This window comes from Muscardinus avellanarius (assembly GCF_963383645.1).
Source record: "Muscardinus avellanarius genome assembly, chromosome: 10".
Classification (NCBI taxonomy): Eukaryota; Metazoa; Chordata; class Mammalia; order Rodentia; family Gliridae; genus Muscardinus; species Muscardinus avellanarius.
Genome location: NC_137796.1, coordinates 39,035,513 through 39,053,547, shown reverse-complemented (window position 1 = coordinate 39,053,547; position 18,035 = coordinate 39,035,513). Strand labels below are relative to the sequence as shown.

Sequence of the window (18,035 nt, the reverse complement as noted above, 5' to 3'; positions counted from 1 at the left end):
ATGAGGCAGGCTCCTAGAGGTAGTTGTTGTTGCTGTCCTCCACCCCAGGTGGCACTCCAGAGGCCTGAGCCACCACTGCCAGCCACTACCAGGGGTTGAGCTTGCAAATCTGCCTTTTGGTGAAGTCGGAGTGTACACTCTATCTCCACCTGCTCCTCTCTGGAATCAAGGACTTTAAAAGCCATGTTCACCAAATCTCAGATAGGCTGACTGTCCTCAGCCTTTAAAATTTTTTTCAAAATATCAGGGGCTGAATTCCCAATGAAATAGGTTCCCAACATCACAGATCCTGCCTCAGTAGATGGATATAAGCGGGTATAGAGGGTAAAAGCCTCCTGAGTTGGTCCCTTAAGGGAGGATAGTGGGGTGGGGGAAGGATTGGGTTAGAGTGGAAGGCTGTCCTGGGAGAGGATGTTGGCCAGGGTGGTGAGGAGAGATCCTGTGGATCAGAGTCCTGAGAGGCGCCTGCAACCCAGCTGGGTCAGACGCTGGCTGTGACTCAGCAAAATTGCAGGCTGGCATGGGCCAAGATGGTGACTGTGACTCAGCCTGTGACTCAGCAAGACCACCAGATGGTGTATGTACGCCACCAGGTGGTGACAAAGATGGCAACTGCATAACGTTACAAGGTCGTGACTGTGTAACATTGCAAGATGGCGACCAAGATGGTGACCATGTAACGTCATAAGGTCATGACTGTAATGTCACAAGATGGCGACCAAGATGGTGACTGTGACATCACAAGGTAGTAACTATACGCCATCACAAAATGATGGCTGAAGGGAAAATGGTGGTGGACGGGGGAGAGTGGTCAGAGGGATGGGAGTACAGTTAAAAGAAAGCCTGGATATAAAGGACTTCCAACCATTGACCAGACCACTTAGAAAAGTTGCTGACCATTCTTGGGCATTATCCAACTCATATCATGGTCAGACAGGCACTCAGGGCATAAGTCCTCCACTAGTTTGGAGGTTTGGCTTCCTATAATTGGTCAGTGGGCCAGAACAAAGAATAGGAAACAGGCATCCCCATTTTCCTGATCAATCATTTGGGAATGGGGGTTCTCGACCCGAGGAGCCCAGTCATCACCGGAGTCCAATGGGTGAGTAGTCCCAGTGGACCAGAGGACAATGGGTCACTAAGTGCTTGGATTTTAGATCCCAGTGGACTGGCAGAGGACCCAAGTTTGGAGAGGAGGCAAGAAGATGGAACCCACTGACCAAGAGAAGGGGAGGGAGCTTACCCAGTACAGGAGCGTAGTGGATCAGGGGCGGTGGCCAGAGTACAAAGTCAAAGTGTGGAGCCAGCGTGTGGCAGCAGCGAGCAGAGCCGCAGCTGCAGGGCCTGAGCAGCAGGGCAGTGTGGTGGCTACAGGTGGCGCAGCGGCTGTAGGCAGTTCAGTGGGGCCTGAGTGGCTGCGGGTTGGGTAGAGGGCCTGAGTGGCCAGTGGGTGTACGCCAGCCAGTAAGCAGCAGCATAGGACCTCGGGGTACAGGAGTGGCTGGTGGGTATGCTCAGCCCAACAAGCCCCGTGTGGGTCAGGGAGTCTGGGGCTCAAAAAAGGGGGAAAAAAGGAAAACTACAAAAATTATCTCGGGTTTCGTGCACCAAATTTAATGTTGAAATTGAGCTGGAGAGTCATGAAGGAGGCAAACACCAACCAGGTTATTAAAAGTGGCTTTAGACGGGCGTGGTGGCACACGCTTGTAATCCCCGTGCTTGGGAGGCAGAGACAGGAGGATCGCGCAGGTTCAAAGCCAGCCACGTGCGCAGGCTTAGGAGACCCTGTTTCCAAATAAAAATGTAAAAATCGGTCTGGGAGTGTAGCCGGAAGGTAGAAGGGCTTCCAGGAACCCCAATACCAACAAAAAAAGAGTGGCTTTAATTAGCCTAATAAACTGGCGCCTTTGGGTGGGTCTGCCAGCCGTGGGGGAAGGGACCAATGAGCCATACAGTCAGCAGAGTCAGCCAGTAGTCTCGGTTAGTCAGCAGAGTCATGCAGTAGAGCGGAAGTACCTATGTTTTAAGCGAGTGTGAGGGGTTGGGGGGAACTAGCAGTGTGAGAATGCCAATTCTTTCATGACATCCAGAGTCTCACAATACCTGGAATCTGTCTCGCAATGTTTGGAGTCTCGAGACACCTAGATTCTCATAATATCTCTGCTTCTGGCTTCCAGGGTTCCGCCTCCTTTCCCTGCTGCAGGGCCCTGAGGGTGAAGGGAAGGACCCGACCTATCAGTAGTGAGAATTGACCCAGGGGCATTGTACCTATAAGCAACACCCAGCTCTCTTTTTCCCTTTTCCTTTTTTTTTTTTAAATTTTGAAATAGGGTCTCACTAAGTTGCTAAGTCTGTCCTCGAACCTGCAATCCTTCTGTCTAAACCTCCCAAGTACTAGGATTACTGGAGTGTGCCACTGCACCCAGCTGTACTAGTTATTATTTCTGAAATGATATCATTCTTTATGCCACAAGCATCCACCTAGCTTAAAATGTCAGTTGTTCCCCAGAAAAAAGTCCAAATAAAAATAATTAAAGTCCTTATACACTGTGTACAATAAAAGTAGCTAGGTGTGATGGCACATACCTGTAGTCCCAGCTACTTGGAGGCTTAGGCAAGAAGGTCACAAGTTCAAGACTAATTTGGACAATTTAGTGAGACCCTGTGTCAAAAAGGGCTGGGGTGAGGGATAGCTCAAAGGTAGAGTGCTTACATAGCATGTGCAAAGACCTTCATTCAAGCCTCAAAGGCACAAAAATAAATAAATAAATAAATAAATAAATAAATAAATAAATAAATAAATGTAATGTTTTAAACAAGCAAACCAGAACACAGATCTTGAGAGGTGTGGGGGAAAGGATTATGCATTTATTTTAGGGATGTTGATACTGTTTTTATTTAAAAAGATAGTTGACCTGGCACATACCTATAATTCCAGTTATTGGGAAGCTGAGACAGCAGGATCCCAGGTTCTAGGACAGCCTCAGAAACAAAATATAAAAAGGGCTGGGAGTCATTGTCATCATCCTCATTGTTCTGGTCCTGGTAGCGAATGTAGACCACCAGCATGACAAAGCCCATGAGGATGCAGAGGGAGCTGACAACCAGGTGAATGTGGAGCCCAAGGGTAAAGTATTTGTTGTCATAACCCCAACAGGAAGCTTCACTGAAGCCGCTTTCCAGAGAGACTGAATCTTCAAACAATTTACCATGAAGCACCAAAGGGCTATGTGAAGGCAGGTCCACCAGGTCAATGGACACAAGTTTATGGCCACATACCTGAGGCAGCCCACCTGCTGCTTGCACTGCAGGGAGTTCGTCTGGGGAGTATTTGAGAAACAAGGTTATCAATGCTAAGAGTGTACCAGTGTCATCCATAAACACTGCCATCATCTAATTTTTCCAGCCTGTACCTGCCAAAACAATATTAACAAAGTAGATTCAAAGATTGCTGAACAGAGGTTTGGAATCAACACCCCTCACAAGTTCAACATCCACAATTACAAAGTGCTGACATTATGCAATCACTGTGGCTCCCTGCTCGGGGGGATAAGGTGACATGGACTTCAGTGTAAAATATGCAAAATTAATGTACATATTCGATGTCAAGCAAACGTGGCCCCTAACTGTGGGGTCAACATGATGGAGCTCGCCAAGACTCTGGCAGGAATGGGCCACCAGCCACAAAATATTTCTCCAACCTTGAAACTTGTTTCCAGGTCGACCCTAAGATGGAAGGCAAAGGAGGGCTCCAAAGAAGGCAATGGAATGGGGTTGGGGGTAATTCTTCCAACTGACTTGATATAGATAATTTTGAATTCTTCCACGTGTTGGGTAAGGGGAGTTTGGGGAAGGATAAAGGAAACGGGAGCTCTATGTCATGAAGGTGCTGAAGGAGAACATAATCCTGCAGGATGAGGATGTGGAGTACACAGTGATGGAGAAGAGGATCCTGTCTCTGGCCTGCAGTCACCCCTTCCTCGCCCAGCTGTTCTACTGCTTTCAGACCCCTGTTTTTTGTGATGGAGTTTGTGAATGGAGTTGACTTGATTTTCCACATCCAGAAGTCCTGTAGTTTTGATGGAGTGCGAGCTCCTTTCTATGGCAGAGGTCATTTCAGCACTCATGTTCCTACACAAGAAGGTTATCATCTATCAAGACCTGAAACTGGACAATGTGCTATTGGACCACAAGGGTCACTAAAATGGCTGACTTTGGAATGTGCAAGGAGGGGATTTATAACAGAGCCACCATGGCCACATTCTGTGACACACCTGACTACATTGCTCCTGAGATCCTCCAGGAAATGCTTTATGGGCCTGCTGTGGATTGGTGGGCCATGGGTGTTTTGCTTTATGAGATGTTGTGTGGTCATGGGCCTTTTGAGGCTGAGAACCAAGATGATCTTTTTGAAGCCATATTGAATGATGAGGTAGTCTACCCTATCTGACTCCATGAAGACCCCAAAGGGATCCTAAAATCTTTCCTGACCAAGAACCTCACTATGTGCCTGGGCAGTCTCACTCAGGGAGGTGAGCATGCCATCTCAATACATCCTTTCTTCAAGGAAACTGACTGGGCTCAACTGAACCATCATCAACTGCAACTACCTTTCTGACCCAGAATCAATTCCTCAGAAGATGTCAGTAATTTTGATCCCTACTTCATTAAAGAGAGCCAGTTTTGACTCCTATTGATGAGAGGCATCTGTCTATGATTAACTAGGATGAGTTTAGAAACTTTTCCTATGTGTCTCCAGAATTGCAACCCTAGTCTTCTGAGGAAAAAGAATTGGCATGAGAGTCAAAAAGGATCAGAGACTTTTCTGGAGTTTCACTGTCTGGACTCCCCAGCATCCACCTTAGAACACCCGCCTCACCTGCAGGGAGCAAATGATCACAACGCTGTGGAGGCTGGAACTGCAAGAGCTCACGAGCTCAGGTCCCGTGGAGCCGGGGCACTGGAGGTAGTTGATACTAGCATGAGCTCTTATGAAGACATATACCACACAACCTATGAGTTTCCAAGGCAGTTTCAGGCATGGATATTAACAGGAGCCGAAAGGAGAGAAGGTGTGAAGACTAATCTAGGTCCTAGAAATTCTGAGACAAACAGGCCTTTTAACTTTGTCAAAAGATGAACCAAGAATTTCAGTGGACCACTATGTGCTCCTCTTCAAGCTAGTGAACACCTTATGAATGCAGTCTGCAAAAAGACTCTAAATGTGAATGAAGAATTGAAAGGGCTTTTAAAGGAAGTGAATGGTTTTCCAAATAGAATGAGTTATTCTGGAGAAACATAAAGTGACATTCTGGAAACTCCCAACATAAAGCTCAACACTGAAAAACAGATGCTGGGCACTAAGCCAATGGCCACAACATATTCTTTCCCCATTACTTTCATTTAATAGCTATTTATTGCATGTCCAGTGAAAAGGTGCCATAGCCCATGGTATAGTAAATAGTAGATTCACCTTCATGAAGTTTCCATTCATTCATTCTGGGTTCCACAGATTCATCTACATGGTTTGCATTCCGTGAAATGCCTCTCCATGCTGCCTATGCCACACTTCTCTGTCTGCACATCATGCTCTTTTCCACAGAAGGCCAGGCCACAGCAGCATGGTCACAGGCCAGCTTTGGGCCCTTGATGCCTGCTGACCTGGGGGAATCTGATCTTGTTGATATAGCTCAGGTCTCATCAGTGAAGAATTGCACACCACTTGTGTCAGGGACTCGACGTATGCTTATACATTAGCAGTTTATTTACATTATGTTTTAAGTGATAAAGAAGTCTGTTTGTTACACACTTTAATAATTAGAAATAGATCTTGTAACCAGGGCCTGTGGCAGAGATAAACCTTTTAGTGTGTAGCCATTTATGTGATTGGAGAATTTTATTTGGCTGGAAATAAATGCATTTTGTAGGGAAAAAAAAGGGCTGGGAATGTAGCTTGGAGGCAGAATGTCCCTGCATTCAATCCCCAGTACCACAAAAACAAATAAGTCAATAATAAAAAAATATTTTCATATTTCTTAGTTTTGGTGTTGGGGATTGAACCCAGGACCTCTCCTTTGCTAAGTACATACTTTACCACTGAGCTCTACCACTAGCCTTGTGTACTCTTTTTAAAATGTATTATTATCATCATCATCATCATCATCATCATCATCATCATCAATCAGGTACTAAGAATGGAACCCAGGATATTCTGCCTCTGAGCTATACTCCCAGTATTTTTATTTTTTCATCTTAAAACTGGATCTCACTAAGTTGCTAAGGTCTCACTAAGTTGCTGAGGGTAGCCTCCAACCTGCAATCTTGTCTCAGCCTCCCAAGTACTGGGATTACAGATGTGTGCTACCATGCCTGGATTGAAATGTTCATAAGAGAAAGTTATCCATGAAATCAGACTTTTTTTTTTCAGTGCTATAGGTTGAACCCAGGGCCTTACATGGTTCACAGAGCTATACCCCCAGCCTCCAAATCAGACTTTATATTCAGAGTTTTTAAACCTCAAAGCAAGCTGGGTGTGGTGGCCCATGCTTGTAATCCTCATGCTTGGGAGGCTGAGACAGGAGAATCACACAGGTTCCAAGCCAGCCTCAGCTACTTAGTGAGGCTCTCAGCAACTTAGTGAGATGCTGTTCCCAAATAAAGTATAAAATAGGTCTGGGAGTATAGCCCGGAGGTAGAAAAACCCCTGGGTTCCACCCCAAGTACCACACACACACAAAAGTAAACCCCAAAGCAGTATTAATCAGCTCAAATTAAATTGTTTCAGTTTATAAGAGAAGCCACAAATTTCTACCCCTTCCTATATTCCTGATCCTTTTCAATGTGACTTTGTGGTTTTTTCCATTGAAATATGGGGTCTTTGTTTTCATCTCTTGAATCTGATCTGGCCTAGTCTGTTGCTTTGACCAATAGAATTTGGCAGATTGATGGTCCAGTTTTAAGTGTGGGCCTTAAGAAGGTTTAGGATGCCTCTATTTTCTAGAACCTACTGAGCTTCCATGTAAACAAATCCAGGTCTGCTTACTAAATCTTAGCTGGCCACCTGCTTTCTCTCAAAGACAGGGTCGATTGCCAGGGATGTCAAGGAGACCTGCCCTCAGCTTACTCACCAACAGGTTAACAGCCAGTGTTGATTTATGGGTGAGCTCCGACCAAACCAGAACCACCCAGTTCAACCCAGGCCAAACTGCCGGCTCATGGAATCACACACTGAATCTGTTGCTGCTGTTTGTGGGTGGCAGCAATAGATAACCAGCACATCACTCTGTACACCAAACTTGTCATGAATACATTTTGTTGTTTTTTTTTAAAAGAATCACCTCTCTCTTTCAAGGTTGAAGATTTACTACCACTAGAGATATTTGTGACAAATAAACAAATCTATAGGTCCTCTAGGCAATCTAAAATGGCACTTCTATATTGTTTTGTACTAGAATAACATTGTTGCAATTAGTTATTGTCCTTCTAAAATGATTAAATGGTACTTTATAAGGGAAGATAAATCATTGATATGTTTAAGTTGTATGTTAAAATACATTTGTGTTATATTGCTTTATAGGCATACCTTGTGCTTCTATAGAGTTGTGTACCTCTGCAAAAAGGATTGTAAGCTCTGGGGAAGTTGCTGTTGCTGACAGAACTTCACTCATGCCTTGGCTGGTCCTTCTCAGTCACCTTCATCCTGCCTCCTTTATAGAATGCTCACTCTAGGAAGGAGTCTTTGGCATTTATGGTGAAGCTTCCTGTAAAGCAATATCAGGCTGTTTGTGCTCCTAAAACAAATACTACAGACTGGGTAATTTACATAGAACTGAAATTTATTTTATATAGTCCTGGAGGCTGAGAAGTGCAATACCAAGGTGCCAGCTTTTGGAGTCTAGTGAGAACCTTCTGGCTGCATCCTCATATGCTGGAAGAGATAGAATGGCAAAGAAAGGGGACAAACACTGTATCCTTACATGACAGAAGAGCAGAAGAGGGTGAATTCTCACTCTCAAATCCTATTTTGAAAGCCGGGTGTGGTGGCGCACGCTTGTAATCCCCGTGCTTGGGAGGCAGAGACAGGAGGACCGCGCAGGTTCGAAGCCAGCCACGCGCGCTGGCTTAGGAGACCCTGTTTCCAAGTAAAAATAGGTCTGGGAGTGTAGCCTGGAGTAGAAGGGCTTCCCAGTACCACCAAAAAAAAAAAAAAAAAAATCCTATTTTGAGGGCCTTAATCCCATCCACGAGGGATCTGCCCCTAAAGGACCTACTTTTTAATATTATCATGACTCTTTTTTTGTGTGTGTGGCATCAGGGATTGAACCCAGGAGCATTCTACCTCTGAGCTCCATCCAGCCTATTTTTTATTTTTATTTTTTATTTTTTGTGGGTCTGGGGATGGAATCCAGGGGCATTCGACCTCCAAGCTACAACCCCTGTCCTATTTTTTATTCTTTATTTTGAAACAGGGTCTCATTAAGTTGCAGAGGGCCTCACTAAGTAGCTGAGGCTGTTTGTAAACTGAGATCCTCCTGTCTCAGCCTCTTAAGTACTGGGATCACAAGTGTGTACCACCAAGGCAGTCAGCAAATTTATTTGGAATCTCCAGCTAAATCTTATCTTCCTCCTCCTTAGTTTCTTCTTTTTCACTATGGAACAAAGCTGCTTTTTTTTTTTTCTTTCTCAGAGGGTGATAAAAAATAGTTTCTTATTAGTCTGATTGTAAAAAAAAGAAAAAAAAAGTCTACATATGACAGGCATGGTGGCACACGCTTGTAATCCCAGTACTTGGAAGGCTGAAGACAGGAGGATTATGGTTCATGGACAGCCTCAACTACTTAGTGAGGCCCCTTGCAACTCAGTGAGACCTTGTTTCAAAATAAAAAAAATAAAAAGCCAGGTGTAGTGGTGCAGGTTTGTAATCCCAATACTTGGAAGGCTGAGACAGGAGGATTGAACAGGCTTGAAGCCAGCCTCAGCTCCTTAGTGAGGCTCTCAGCAACTTAGACCCTGTTTCCAAATAAATATAAAAGAGGTCTGAGAGTGTAGCCCGGAGGTAGAAGGCCCCTGGATTTCATCCCCAGTACCACACACACACATAAATAAATAAATAAATAAATAAATAAATAAATAAAAAAAATAAGTGAAATAAAAATAGGGCTGGGGGTGTAGCTCGGAGGTAGAATGTCCCTGGGTTCAATCCCCAGTACTGCAAAAAACAAACAAACAAACAAAAAACCTATACATATATATTTTTAATGTTTTTTCTATATAGGTAATATTCAATTTAGAAAAATTAAAAATACAAATAGACTTTCAGAAATAGAAATAAATCACATTGTCACACATTTTTGTATTTGTATTTTATAACTTGAATTTAACATAATGTGCAGTGAATATTTTTCTTTATTAATAAATATTCTTTTATTATTTATAATAGGCAATATACTTAATATGTTTCATGCCAAGCATGCACTCTACCACTAAGTTACATCCCCAGTGTTTCACTTAACATGTTTCAGAATGTAAAATGTTTATCTGAGAAGATACAAAGCAAAACTTCACTCTCTCACCCTGATTCCTCACCTTACCCCACTTCTAATACATTGTGTTCCTTCTGAGTTTCTTCATGCATATCATATACACATACATATGCTTATTTTTTATTTTTTCTTCTTTTATTTCATGAAAGGTAAATACCATATATCTTGTTCCATGGTGTGTGTGTGTGTGTGTGTGTGTGTGTGTGACTGGGTTGAACCCAGGGACATTCTACCTCTGAGTTTCACTCTGAGCCCTATTTTATTCTTATTTTGAAACAGGGTCTCACTGGGTCAATGAGAGTTTCACTACTTGCTGAGGCTGTCTTCAAATCTGTAATCCTCCTGTATCTGTCTCTCAAGTACTGGGATTACAAGTGTGTATCACCAAGCCCAGCTTCTCTGACCCTGTTACTCATGCGCCAAGCCATAATACCCTGAGGATGTGTAGCTTTGACTCCTGCTTAGAAGCTGGCCTCAAAATGGACAACGACCTCCGAAATCTCCAGACCCATGAAAAAATAAACCTTTCTCCTCTAAGTTTTGTGTTAGGTGTTTGGGTCACAGTGATGAGAACACTGACTCAAACGCTGCTCAACCCTGAAATAAGAATCAATGACTGCCTAGAACGTGTGTGGATCAGGTTCTATGAGGCTGGTCCCTTCCTCCTATACCTGATTGAATGAGGCATCCAGGGTGACTCACAAGCAGGTCTCTTCCCCGCCAGGTCCTGCCCTTCCTTTCTGCTTCCTTCTTGTCCCCACAGTCACTCCCCTCTAAGAACTTCACTGATAATGGCTTTCTATGATCATCCCCTAGGCATTTTCTGTTAAAAAAGTATGCATTTCTGAGCTGGGTGTGGTGGCGCATGCTTGTAATCCTAGCATTTGGGAGGCGGAGACCTGAGGATGTGGTTTGGGGGATGTGGTTAGCCTCAGCTACTTAGGGAGGCCCTTCACAACTCAGTGGGACCCTGTTTCAGAAAATAAAAAGACTAAATATAAGGCTGGGGGTGTAGCTCAGAGGTAGACTGCCCCAGGTTTCATCCCTAGTCCTGCAAAAAAAAAAAAAAAAAAAAAAAAAAAGTTTGCATTTCTGAGGAATTCCTTTATTTAAAATATAATTTAATTTTTTCAGTATTGGGGTTGAAACCCAGGGGCATGCTACCTCTGAGCTACACCCCTAGCCCTAGCCTTGTTTTTTAAATTCTTTATTTTGAAACAGAGTCTCACTGAGTTGCAAAGGGCCTCACTAAGTAGCCGAGGCTGTCCTTGAATCTCGATCTTCCTGTCTCAGCCTCCCAAATGCTGGGATTACAAGTGTGTGCCACCACACCTGGCATAAAACTATTCTTAAAAAATGGAAACATAGGCAGGCATGGTGGCTCATGTTTGTAATTCCAGTATTTGGGGGGGCTGAGACAGGAGGATCATGCAGGTTTGAAGCCAGCCTCAGCTACTTATTAAGGCTCTCAACAACTTAATGAGACTCCCTCCTGGGAGGGAGAAACCGGGTCCAGTAAGACGCTGGGTTCTGGGCGGGGGTCGCACACGGGGCACTCCAGATGGGGCCTGGGTCGCGGGACTCTGGGCCCCGGCCGAACTGCGAGTAGCACGCCAGACCCCTGGAGAAACTGGGCCCAGTAAGATGCTGGGTTCTGGGCAGGGGTCGCGCGCGGGGCATGCCAGATGGGGCCTGGGTCGCGGGACTCTGGGCCCCGGCCGAACTGCGAGTAGCACGCCAGACCCCTGGAGAAACCGGGCCCAGAACAGAAAAAGATAAAGAAAAATATTGGAGAGGAGGTAAGAAAGCCGTTATGGATGCCAGGACACTGGAGATGCAGACAAAACTTATCTAAATCCACTGGAACTTATGGAAAAATTTGCCGTGAAAGAGGACTGCTATTTCTCTATATTGTTAAGAATCTCAGACATCACATGTAAGGAGAGAGTTTAGCGGAGACCAAGGAGAAATGCGGTGTTGAAAGAGTTCTCCGCGATGTTGGTGGAGACTTGAATTCAGGAGAAGCAGAAACCGGATCTTACCAACTTTATTTTTTTGGAGAAATTACACCAAATGTCAAATGCTACCATCACGCATGCTTAGGAACACTGGACAACATTCAGAGTGGAAAAAGAACCTGGGAAGGATTTGAAACGGTGGAGGCAGTGGCAATGCCAGTGGCCAATACTCAGGGGAGGCAGAGATCTGATACATTACAACTGGAACCTTTGAAATAATAACCACAGAGACAGTGATCGGAACCTGCTGAGGGGTTAGGCGGGCGCCGGGGCCAGTGGCCGACATCGGAGCTTGCTGTGAGGCAAGGCCACTACTGAGGCCTCCGTGGCCAGGATTGGAACCTGCCGAGGGGTTAGACCTATGCTGGGGCCAGCGAGGCCGGCATTGGAGCCTGCCATGAGGCAAGGCTTGTGCTGGGGCCTCCGAGGTCGGGTCCGGAACTTGCTGAGGGGTTAGGCCGGTGCTGAGGCCAGCGAGGCTTGCATCGGAGCCTGCCGTGAGGCAAGGCCAGTGCTGGGGCCTCTGAGGATGGGACCGGAGCCTGCTGAGGGGTTAGGCCGGTGCTGGGGCCAGCGAGGCCGGCATCGGAGCCTGCCGTGAGGCAAGGCCGGTGCTGGGGCCTCCGAGGCCGGGATAAGAGCCTGCCGAGGGGTTAGGCTGGTGCTGGGGCCAGCATGGCTGGCATCGGAGCCTGCCGTGAGGCAAGGCCGGTGCTGGGGCTTCCAAGGCCGGGATAAGAGCCTGCGGAGGGGTTAGGCCGGTGCTGGGGCCAGTGAGGCCGGCATCGGAGCCTGCCATGAGGCAAGGCCGGTACTGGGGCCTCCGAGGCCGGGATCGGAGCCTGCCTTGAGGCAAGGCCGGTACTGGGGCCTCCGAGGCCAGGATAAGAGCCTGCCGAGGGGTTAGGCCGGTGCTGGGGCCAGCGAGGCCAGCATCGGAGCCTGCCATGAGGCAAGGCCAGTGCTGGGGCCTCTGAGGCCGGGATTGGAGCCTGCCTTGAGGCAAGGCCGGTACTGGGGCCTCCAAGGCCAGGATAAGAGCCTGCCGAGGGGTTAGACCGGTGTTCGGGCCAGCGAGGCCGGCATTGGAGCCTGCCATGAGGCATGACCAGTGCTGGGGCCTCCAAGGCCAGGATCGGAGCCTGCCGAGGGGTTAGGCCGGTGTTGGGGCCAGCGAGGCCGGCATTGGAGCCTGCCATGAGGCATGACCAGTGCTGGGGCCTCCAAGGCCAGGATCGGAGCCTGCCGAGGGGTTAGGCCGGTGTTGGGGCCAGCGGGGCCAGCATCGGAGCCTGCCTTGAGGCAAGGCCGGTACTGGGGCCTCCGAGGCCAAGATAAGAGCCTGCTGAGGGGTTAGGCCGGTGCTGGGGCCAGTGAGGCCGGCATTGGAGCCTGCAGTAAGGCAAGGCCGGTGCTGGGGCCTCCGAGGCCGGCATCAGCCTGCCTTGAGGCAAGGCCGGTACTGGGGCATCTGAGGCCGGGATAAGAGCCTGCTGAGGGGTTAGGCCGGGGCTGGGGCCAGCGAGGTCGGCATCGGAGCCTGCTGTGAGGCATGGCCGGTGCTGGGGCCTCCGAGGCCAGGATAAGAGCCTGCCGAGGGGTTAGGCCGGTGCTGGGGCCAGCGAGGCCGGCATCGGAGCCTGCTGTGAGGCAAGGCCGGTACTGGGGCCTCCAACGCCAGGATAAGTGCCTGCTGAGGGGTTAGGCCGGTGCTGGGGCCAGCGAGGCCGGCATTGGAGCCTGCCGTCAGGCATGACCAGTGCTGGGGCCTACGAGGCCGGGATCCGAGCCTGCCGAGGGGTTAGGCCGGTGCTGGGGCCAGTGAGGCCGGCATCGGAGCCTGCCTTGAGGCAAGGCCGGTACTGAGGCCTCGAGGCCAGGATAAGAGCCTGCTGAGGGGTTAGGCCGGTGCTGGGGCCAGCGAGGCCGGCATCGGAGCCTGCCGTGAGGCATGACCAGTGCTGGGGCCTCTGAGGCCGGGATCGGAGCCTGCCAAGGGGTTAGGCCAGTTCTGGGGCCAGTGAGGCCGGCATCGGAGCCTGCCGTGAGGCTAGGCCGGTACTGGGGCCTCCAAGGCCAGGATAAGAGCCTGCTGAGGGGTTAGGCCGGTGCTGGGGCCAGTGAGGCCGGCATCGGAGCCTGCCTTGAGGCAAGGCTGGTACTGGGGCTTCCGAGGCCAGGATAACAACCTGCCGAAGGGCTAGACCGGTGCTGGGGCCAGCAAGGCTGGCATCGGAGCCTGCCGTGAGGCGAGGCTAGCATTGGAGCCTGCCGTGAGACATGGCCAGTGCTGGGGCCTCCTAACTCGGGAACGGAACCTGCCGAGGGGTTAGGCCAGTGCTGGGGCCAACAAGGCCGGCATTGGAGCCTGCTGTGAGCCTAGGCCGGTGCTGGAGCCTCCGAGGCCGGGATTGGAATCCTGCCAAGGGGTTAGACCGGTGCAGGGGCCAATGGCCAGCATTGGAGCCTGGCGTTAGGCAAGTTCACTCCTGCGGCCTCCAAGGCCGGGACCAAAGCCAGATTAGGGGTTAGACCGGTGCAGGGGCCAGCGAGACCAGAACTGGGGCCTCCCATGAGGCAAGGCTGCCGCTTGAGCCAGCGAGATCTGGATCAGTCCACTGAGTAGCCAGGCCACTACTGGGACCATCAAGAGTGGGATCGGTACTTGCAACGCAGCATGCACAGAGAAATATCGCAGAAAATATAAATCAGATGCTTCTCTTAATCAGCAATAACTAGGAGGAAAAGGGCAACAGGAAGAGGTTGAGCTATAGAAAGGGCCCTATAGTGAAGCAACTAATGTGACCAATCAGAGGGTATGTAATACTGGAGGACGGAGCCTCTTTAAAACGCAGGAGGTACATAAACAAATGTATCAAAGTAAATCACCAAAGAAGCGTGCGATGGAGGGAGGGGGAGGGAATGGGATGGGGGCTGGAGGAGGGCTGATTGGATGATGTGTGCTTGTATATCCTCTCAAGTCTTGTACTCCAATGTGATTGATATATGACTACAATGCACCAATTTAAAAAATAAATAAATAAAAAAATATATATATATGAAAAAAAATAGGCCTGGGAGTATAGCCTGGAGTTAGAAGGTCCCTGGGTTCTACTCTCAGTACCACACACACACAAAAAGGAAACCTAAAATTTTTGTGTCATCTTTTTGTGAATTTAACATATGTTATTTTTCTTTCTCTATTTCTATTTCTATTTCTCTCTCTCTCTCTCTCTCTCTCTCTCTCTCTCTCTCTCTCTCCCTCTCCCTCTCTCTCTCTCCTTCCCTCTCTCCTCTCTCTCTGGTGCTGGGGATTTAACTCAGGGATGTTTTACCTCGGAGCTATACTTCTGGCCCTATTTTATCATTTTGTTGTTTTTGAAACAGTCTCACTAAGTTGCTAAGTAGCTGATGCTGGCTGTGAACCCATGAACTGAAAAAATCTGTCTCAGCCTCCCAAGTACTGGGATTGCAACTGTGCGCCACCACACCAGGCAACTTTTGGCTCCTAAAGAGCTCTTAATATCTATATCCAAGGTATTCTGTTTCTTTATTTTTCAACTTGAAATGATTGGCATCAAAAGAATGGTAGCACATCATGATAACAAAACACTCTGTTCCCTAAGACACCATAGGGCACATCATTAACATCTATGAGGCTGAGAAAAAGGAGCTTCATCCTAATTGCCCTATAAGGTTCTCATCATATTTCTTTCATTTAATTATTTTAAAACTTTTATTGATGCATTGTAATTATACATCACAGTGAGGTTCAAAGTGATTTACACAGCACTTGGTGTGTTTCTCTCCCCACCTCTCCCCGCTCTCCTTCCTCCCTCCCTGTGCATATTAGTGAGATTGATAGTGATACCTTCATATAGGAACACATCATTATTGGAACTGTTTCCTTCTGCAAGCCTCCTTTTCCCCTTTCCACCTCCCCCTAACAATTCTTTCCACTATTCTACTGATTGTTCTCCTTATTTATCTAATTATCTTATGTTTCCTATTTTCTCTCTAGCTTTTACATATGAGAGAAAACAGAGGACCTTTGACTTTTTGAGACTGGCTGATTTCACAGCATAATATTCTGTAATTCTATCCATTTTTCTGAAAATGACATAACTTTGATCATTTTATTTTATTTTATTTGGTGCATTGTAATTTTGCATCATATTTGGACACAGAGTGTTAGAAAAATACATGCATATACTCTTGCCTTCTCCACTATGTTCCCGCCACCCTACAAGTCTTTGAGATTGGAATTGGTAATTTTATATACATTCATAGCATTATTTCTATTATTGCATTCTTTATGACTTTGTCCCCCCTCTCCCTTCCCTATTTACCCCTGATCACTCCTCTGTAGTCTCTGCTCATCTATCTGATGTTACCCTTATTGCCAAATATCTCTCTAGCTTCCACATATAGGAGAGAACATAGCTGGGTGTGGTGGCACATGCTTGCAATCCCAGCATTTGGGAGGCTGAGATGGGAGAATCGCAGTTCATGGACACCCTCAGCTACTAGTGAGGCCCTTTGTAACTCCATGAGACCCTGTTTCAAAATAAAGAATTAAAAAAATAAGGCTAGGGGTGTAGCTCAGAGGTAGAATGCCCCTGAGTTCTATCTCCAGTTCCAGAGAGAGAGAGAGAGAGAGAGAGAGAGAGAGAGAGAGAGAGAGAGAGAGAGAGAGAGAATATACATCTACTTGTTCTTTGGGACTGGGTGTACTCATTTAGCATAATTTTCTCCATCCATTTTCATGAAAATAGTGTAGTTTTATTCTTCTTAATGGCTGAGTAAAATTCTATTGTGTGTATCAAAGTTTTCTTTTTTTTTTTTTGATGGTACTGGGGTTCCTGGAAGCCCTTCTACCTCCGGGCTACACTCCCAGACCTATTTTTGCATTTTTATTTGGAAACAGGGTCTCCTAAGCCAGCGCGCAGGGCTAGCTTCGAACCTGCGCGATCCTCCTGTTTCTGCCTCCCAAGCACGGGGATTACAAGCATGCGCCACCACGCCCGGCTCGTGTATCAAAGTTTTCTGATCCACTCATTCATTGATGGACATCTGGGATAGTTTTATAATCTGGGCATTGTAAATTGTGCTGCTATGAACATTGATATGCACATATAATATTCTGATTTCCTTTCCTTTGGGAAGATGCCCAAAAGTCCTATTGCTGGGTCATATGCTGGTTCCATTCCCAGTCTTCTGAGAAACCTCTACACTGATTTCCAAAGTGGTTGTACTAGCCAGGCGTGGTGGTGCACACTTGTAAGCCTTGCGCTTGGGAGGCTGAGACAGGAAGATCACTCAGGTTCAAAGCCAGCCTCAGTTGGCTTAAGAGACCCTGTTTCCAAATAAAATAGGTCTGGGAGTGTAGCCCATGGGGTAGAAGGCCCCTGGGTTCCATCCCCCAGTACCACCAAAAAACAAAAACAAACAACAACAAAAACAAAGGAGTTGTACTAGCTTGCAGTTCCACCAACATTGTAATAGGGTCCTGGTTTCTCCACATCTTCACCAGGCTTTCTTAATATTTGTGTTCTTGATAATTACCATCCTAACTGGAGTGAGATGGAATCTCAGTGTTGTTTTGATTTGCATTTCTCTGATTGCTAATGATGATGAACATTTTTTTTCATGTTTTTGTTGGCCATTTGCATTTATTCTTTTGAACTTTTTTTGTCTGTTTAGTTTATTGCCCATTTTAAAATTATTTTTTAGTGTTAAGCTTTTTAAGCTCTTTGTATATTCTAGGTCTTAGACCTTTGTTCAATGGGTAGGTGGTGAAGATTTCTCCCATTCTGTGGATTCTCTCTGTAGAATCTTGATAGCTTCTTTTGCTGCACAGAAGTTCTTTTTATTTTTATTTTTTGAAATCTGGAGTAATTCTTATTTTTGTACCTCTGAATGTCAACTGTTATTTTTTGTTCTCAACTCTTTTTGTATTTTCTCCTTAGTCTCAATTTTGACCATTTTGATTATAATTTGGCATGAGGATGTTTTTCTTTGGTCTTGTCTGAATAAGGTTCTGGACTTGTATGTACTCGTATGTCTTCGTCTTGCTCCAAGTTTGGGAAATTTTCTGACTATTTCTCTGAAGAGATTGTTAATTCCCTTTGTCTGTGCTTCTATGCATTCTTCAATGCCTATTATTTTTAGGTTTGGTCTTTTAAAATTATCCCAAAGCTCTTGGATGTTCTTATCTTGTTTATTTGGAAATAGGGTCTCACTAAGTTGATAAGAGCCTCACTAAGTAGCTGAGGCTGGCTTCAAAACTGCGATCCTCCTGTCTCAGCCTCCCAAGCATGGCAGCGGCACCATATTGCCAGCAGCACCAGCCTCACAGCTGAGGGTGTGGCAGCGGCGCCATACTGCCAGCAGCACTAGCCTCACGGCTGAGTGCCTGGCAGTGGTGCCATATTGCCAGCAGCGACAGCGAGTTCACCACACCCCTCCACATCTC

The 18,035-nt window shown here is 46.8% G+C and overlaps 2 pseudogenes across 2 annotated transcripts in view; one reads left to right on the top strand and one right to left on the bottom strand.

The window, feature by feature from the left end:
* Nucleotides 1–711: 711 nt before the first annotated feature.
* On the top strand, nt 712–4,773 carry LOC308268402 (protein kinase C eta type-like; annotated as a pseudogene). The gene is made up of 2 exons: nt 712–745; nt 3,050–4,773. The product of its transcript is annotated as a protein kinase C eta type-like (transcript).
* LOC308268401 (sorting nexin-4-like) overlaps nt 4,770–18,035 on the bottom strand; it is a 43,500-nt pseudogene continuing 30,234 nt past the window's right edge. Inside the window, exon 5 of the transcript in view lies at nt 4,770–4,879. The product of the transcript in view is annotated as a sorting nexin-4-like (transcript). The remainder of the gene's footprint in view (nt 4,880–18,035) is intronic.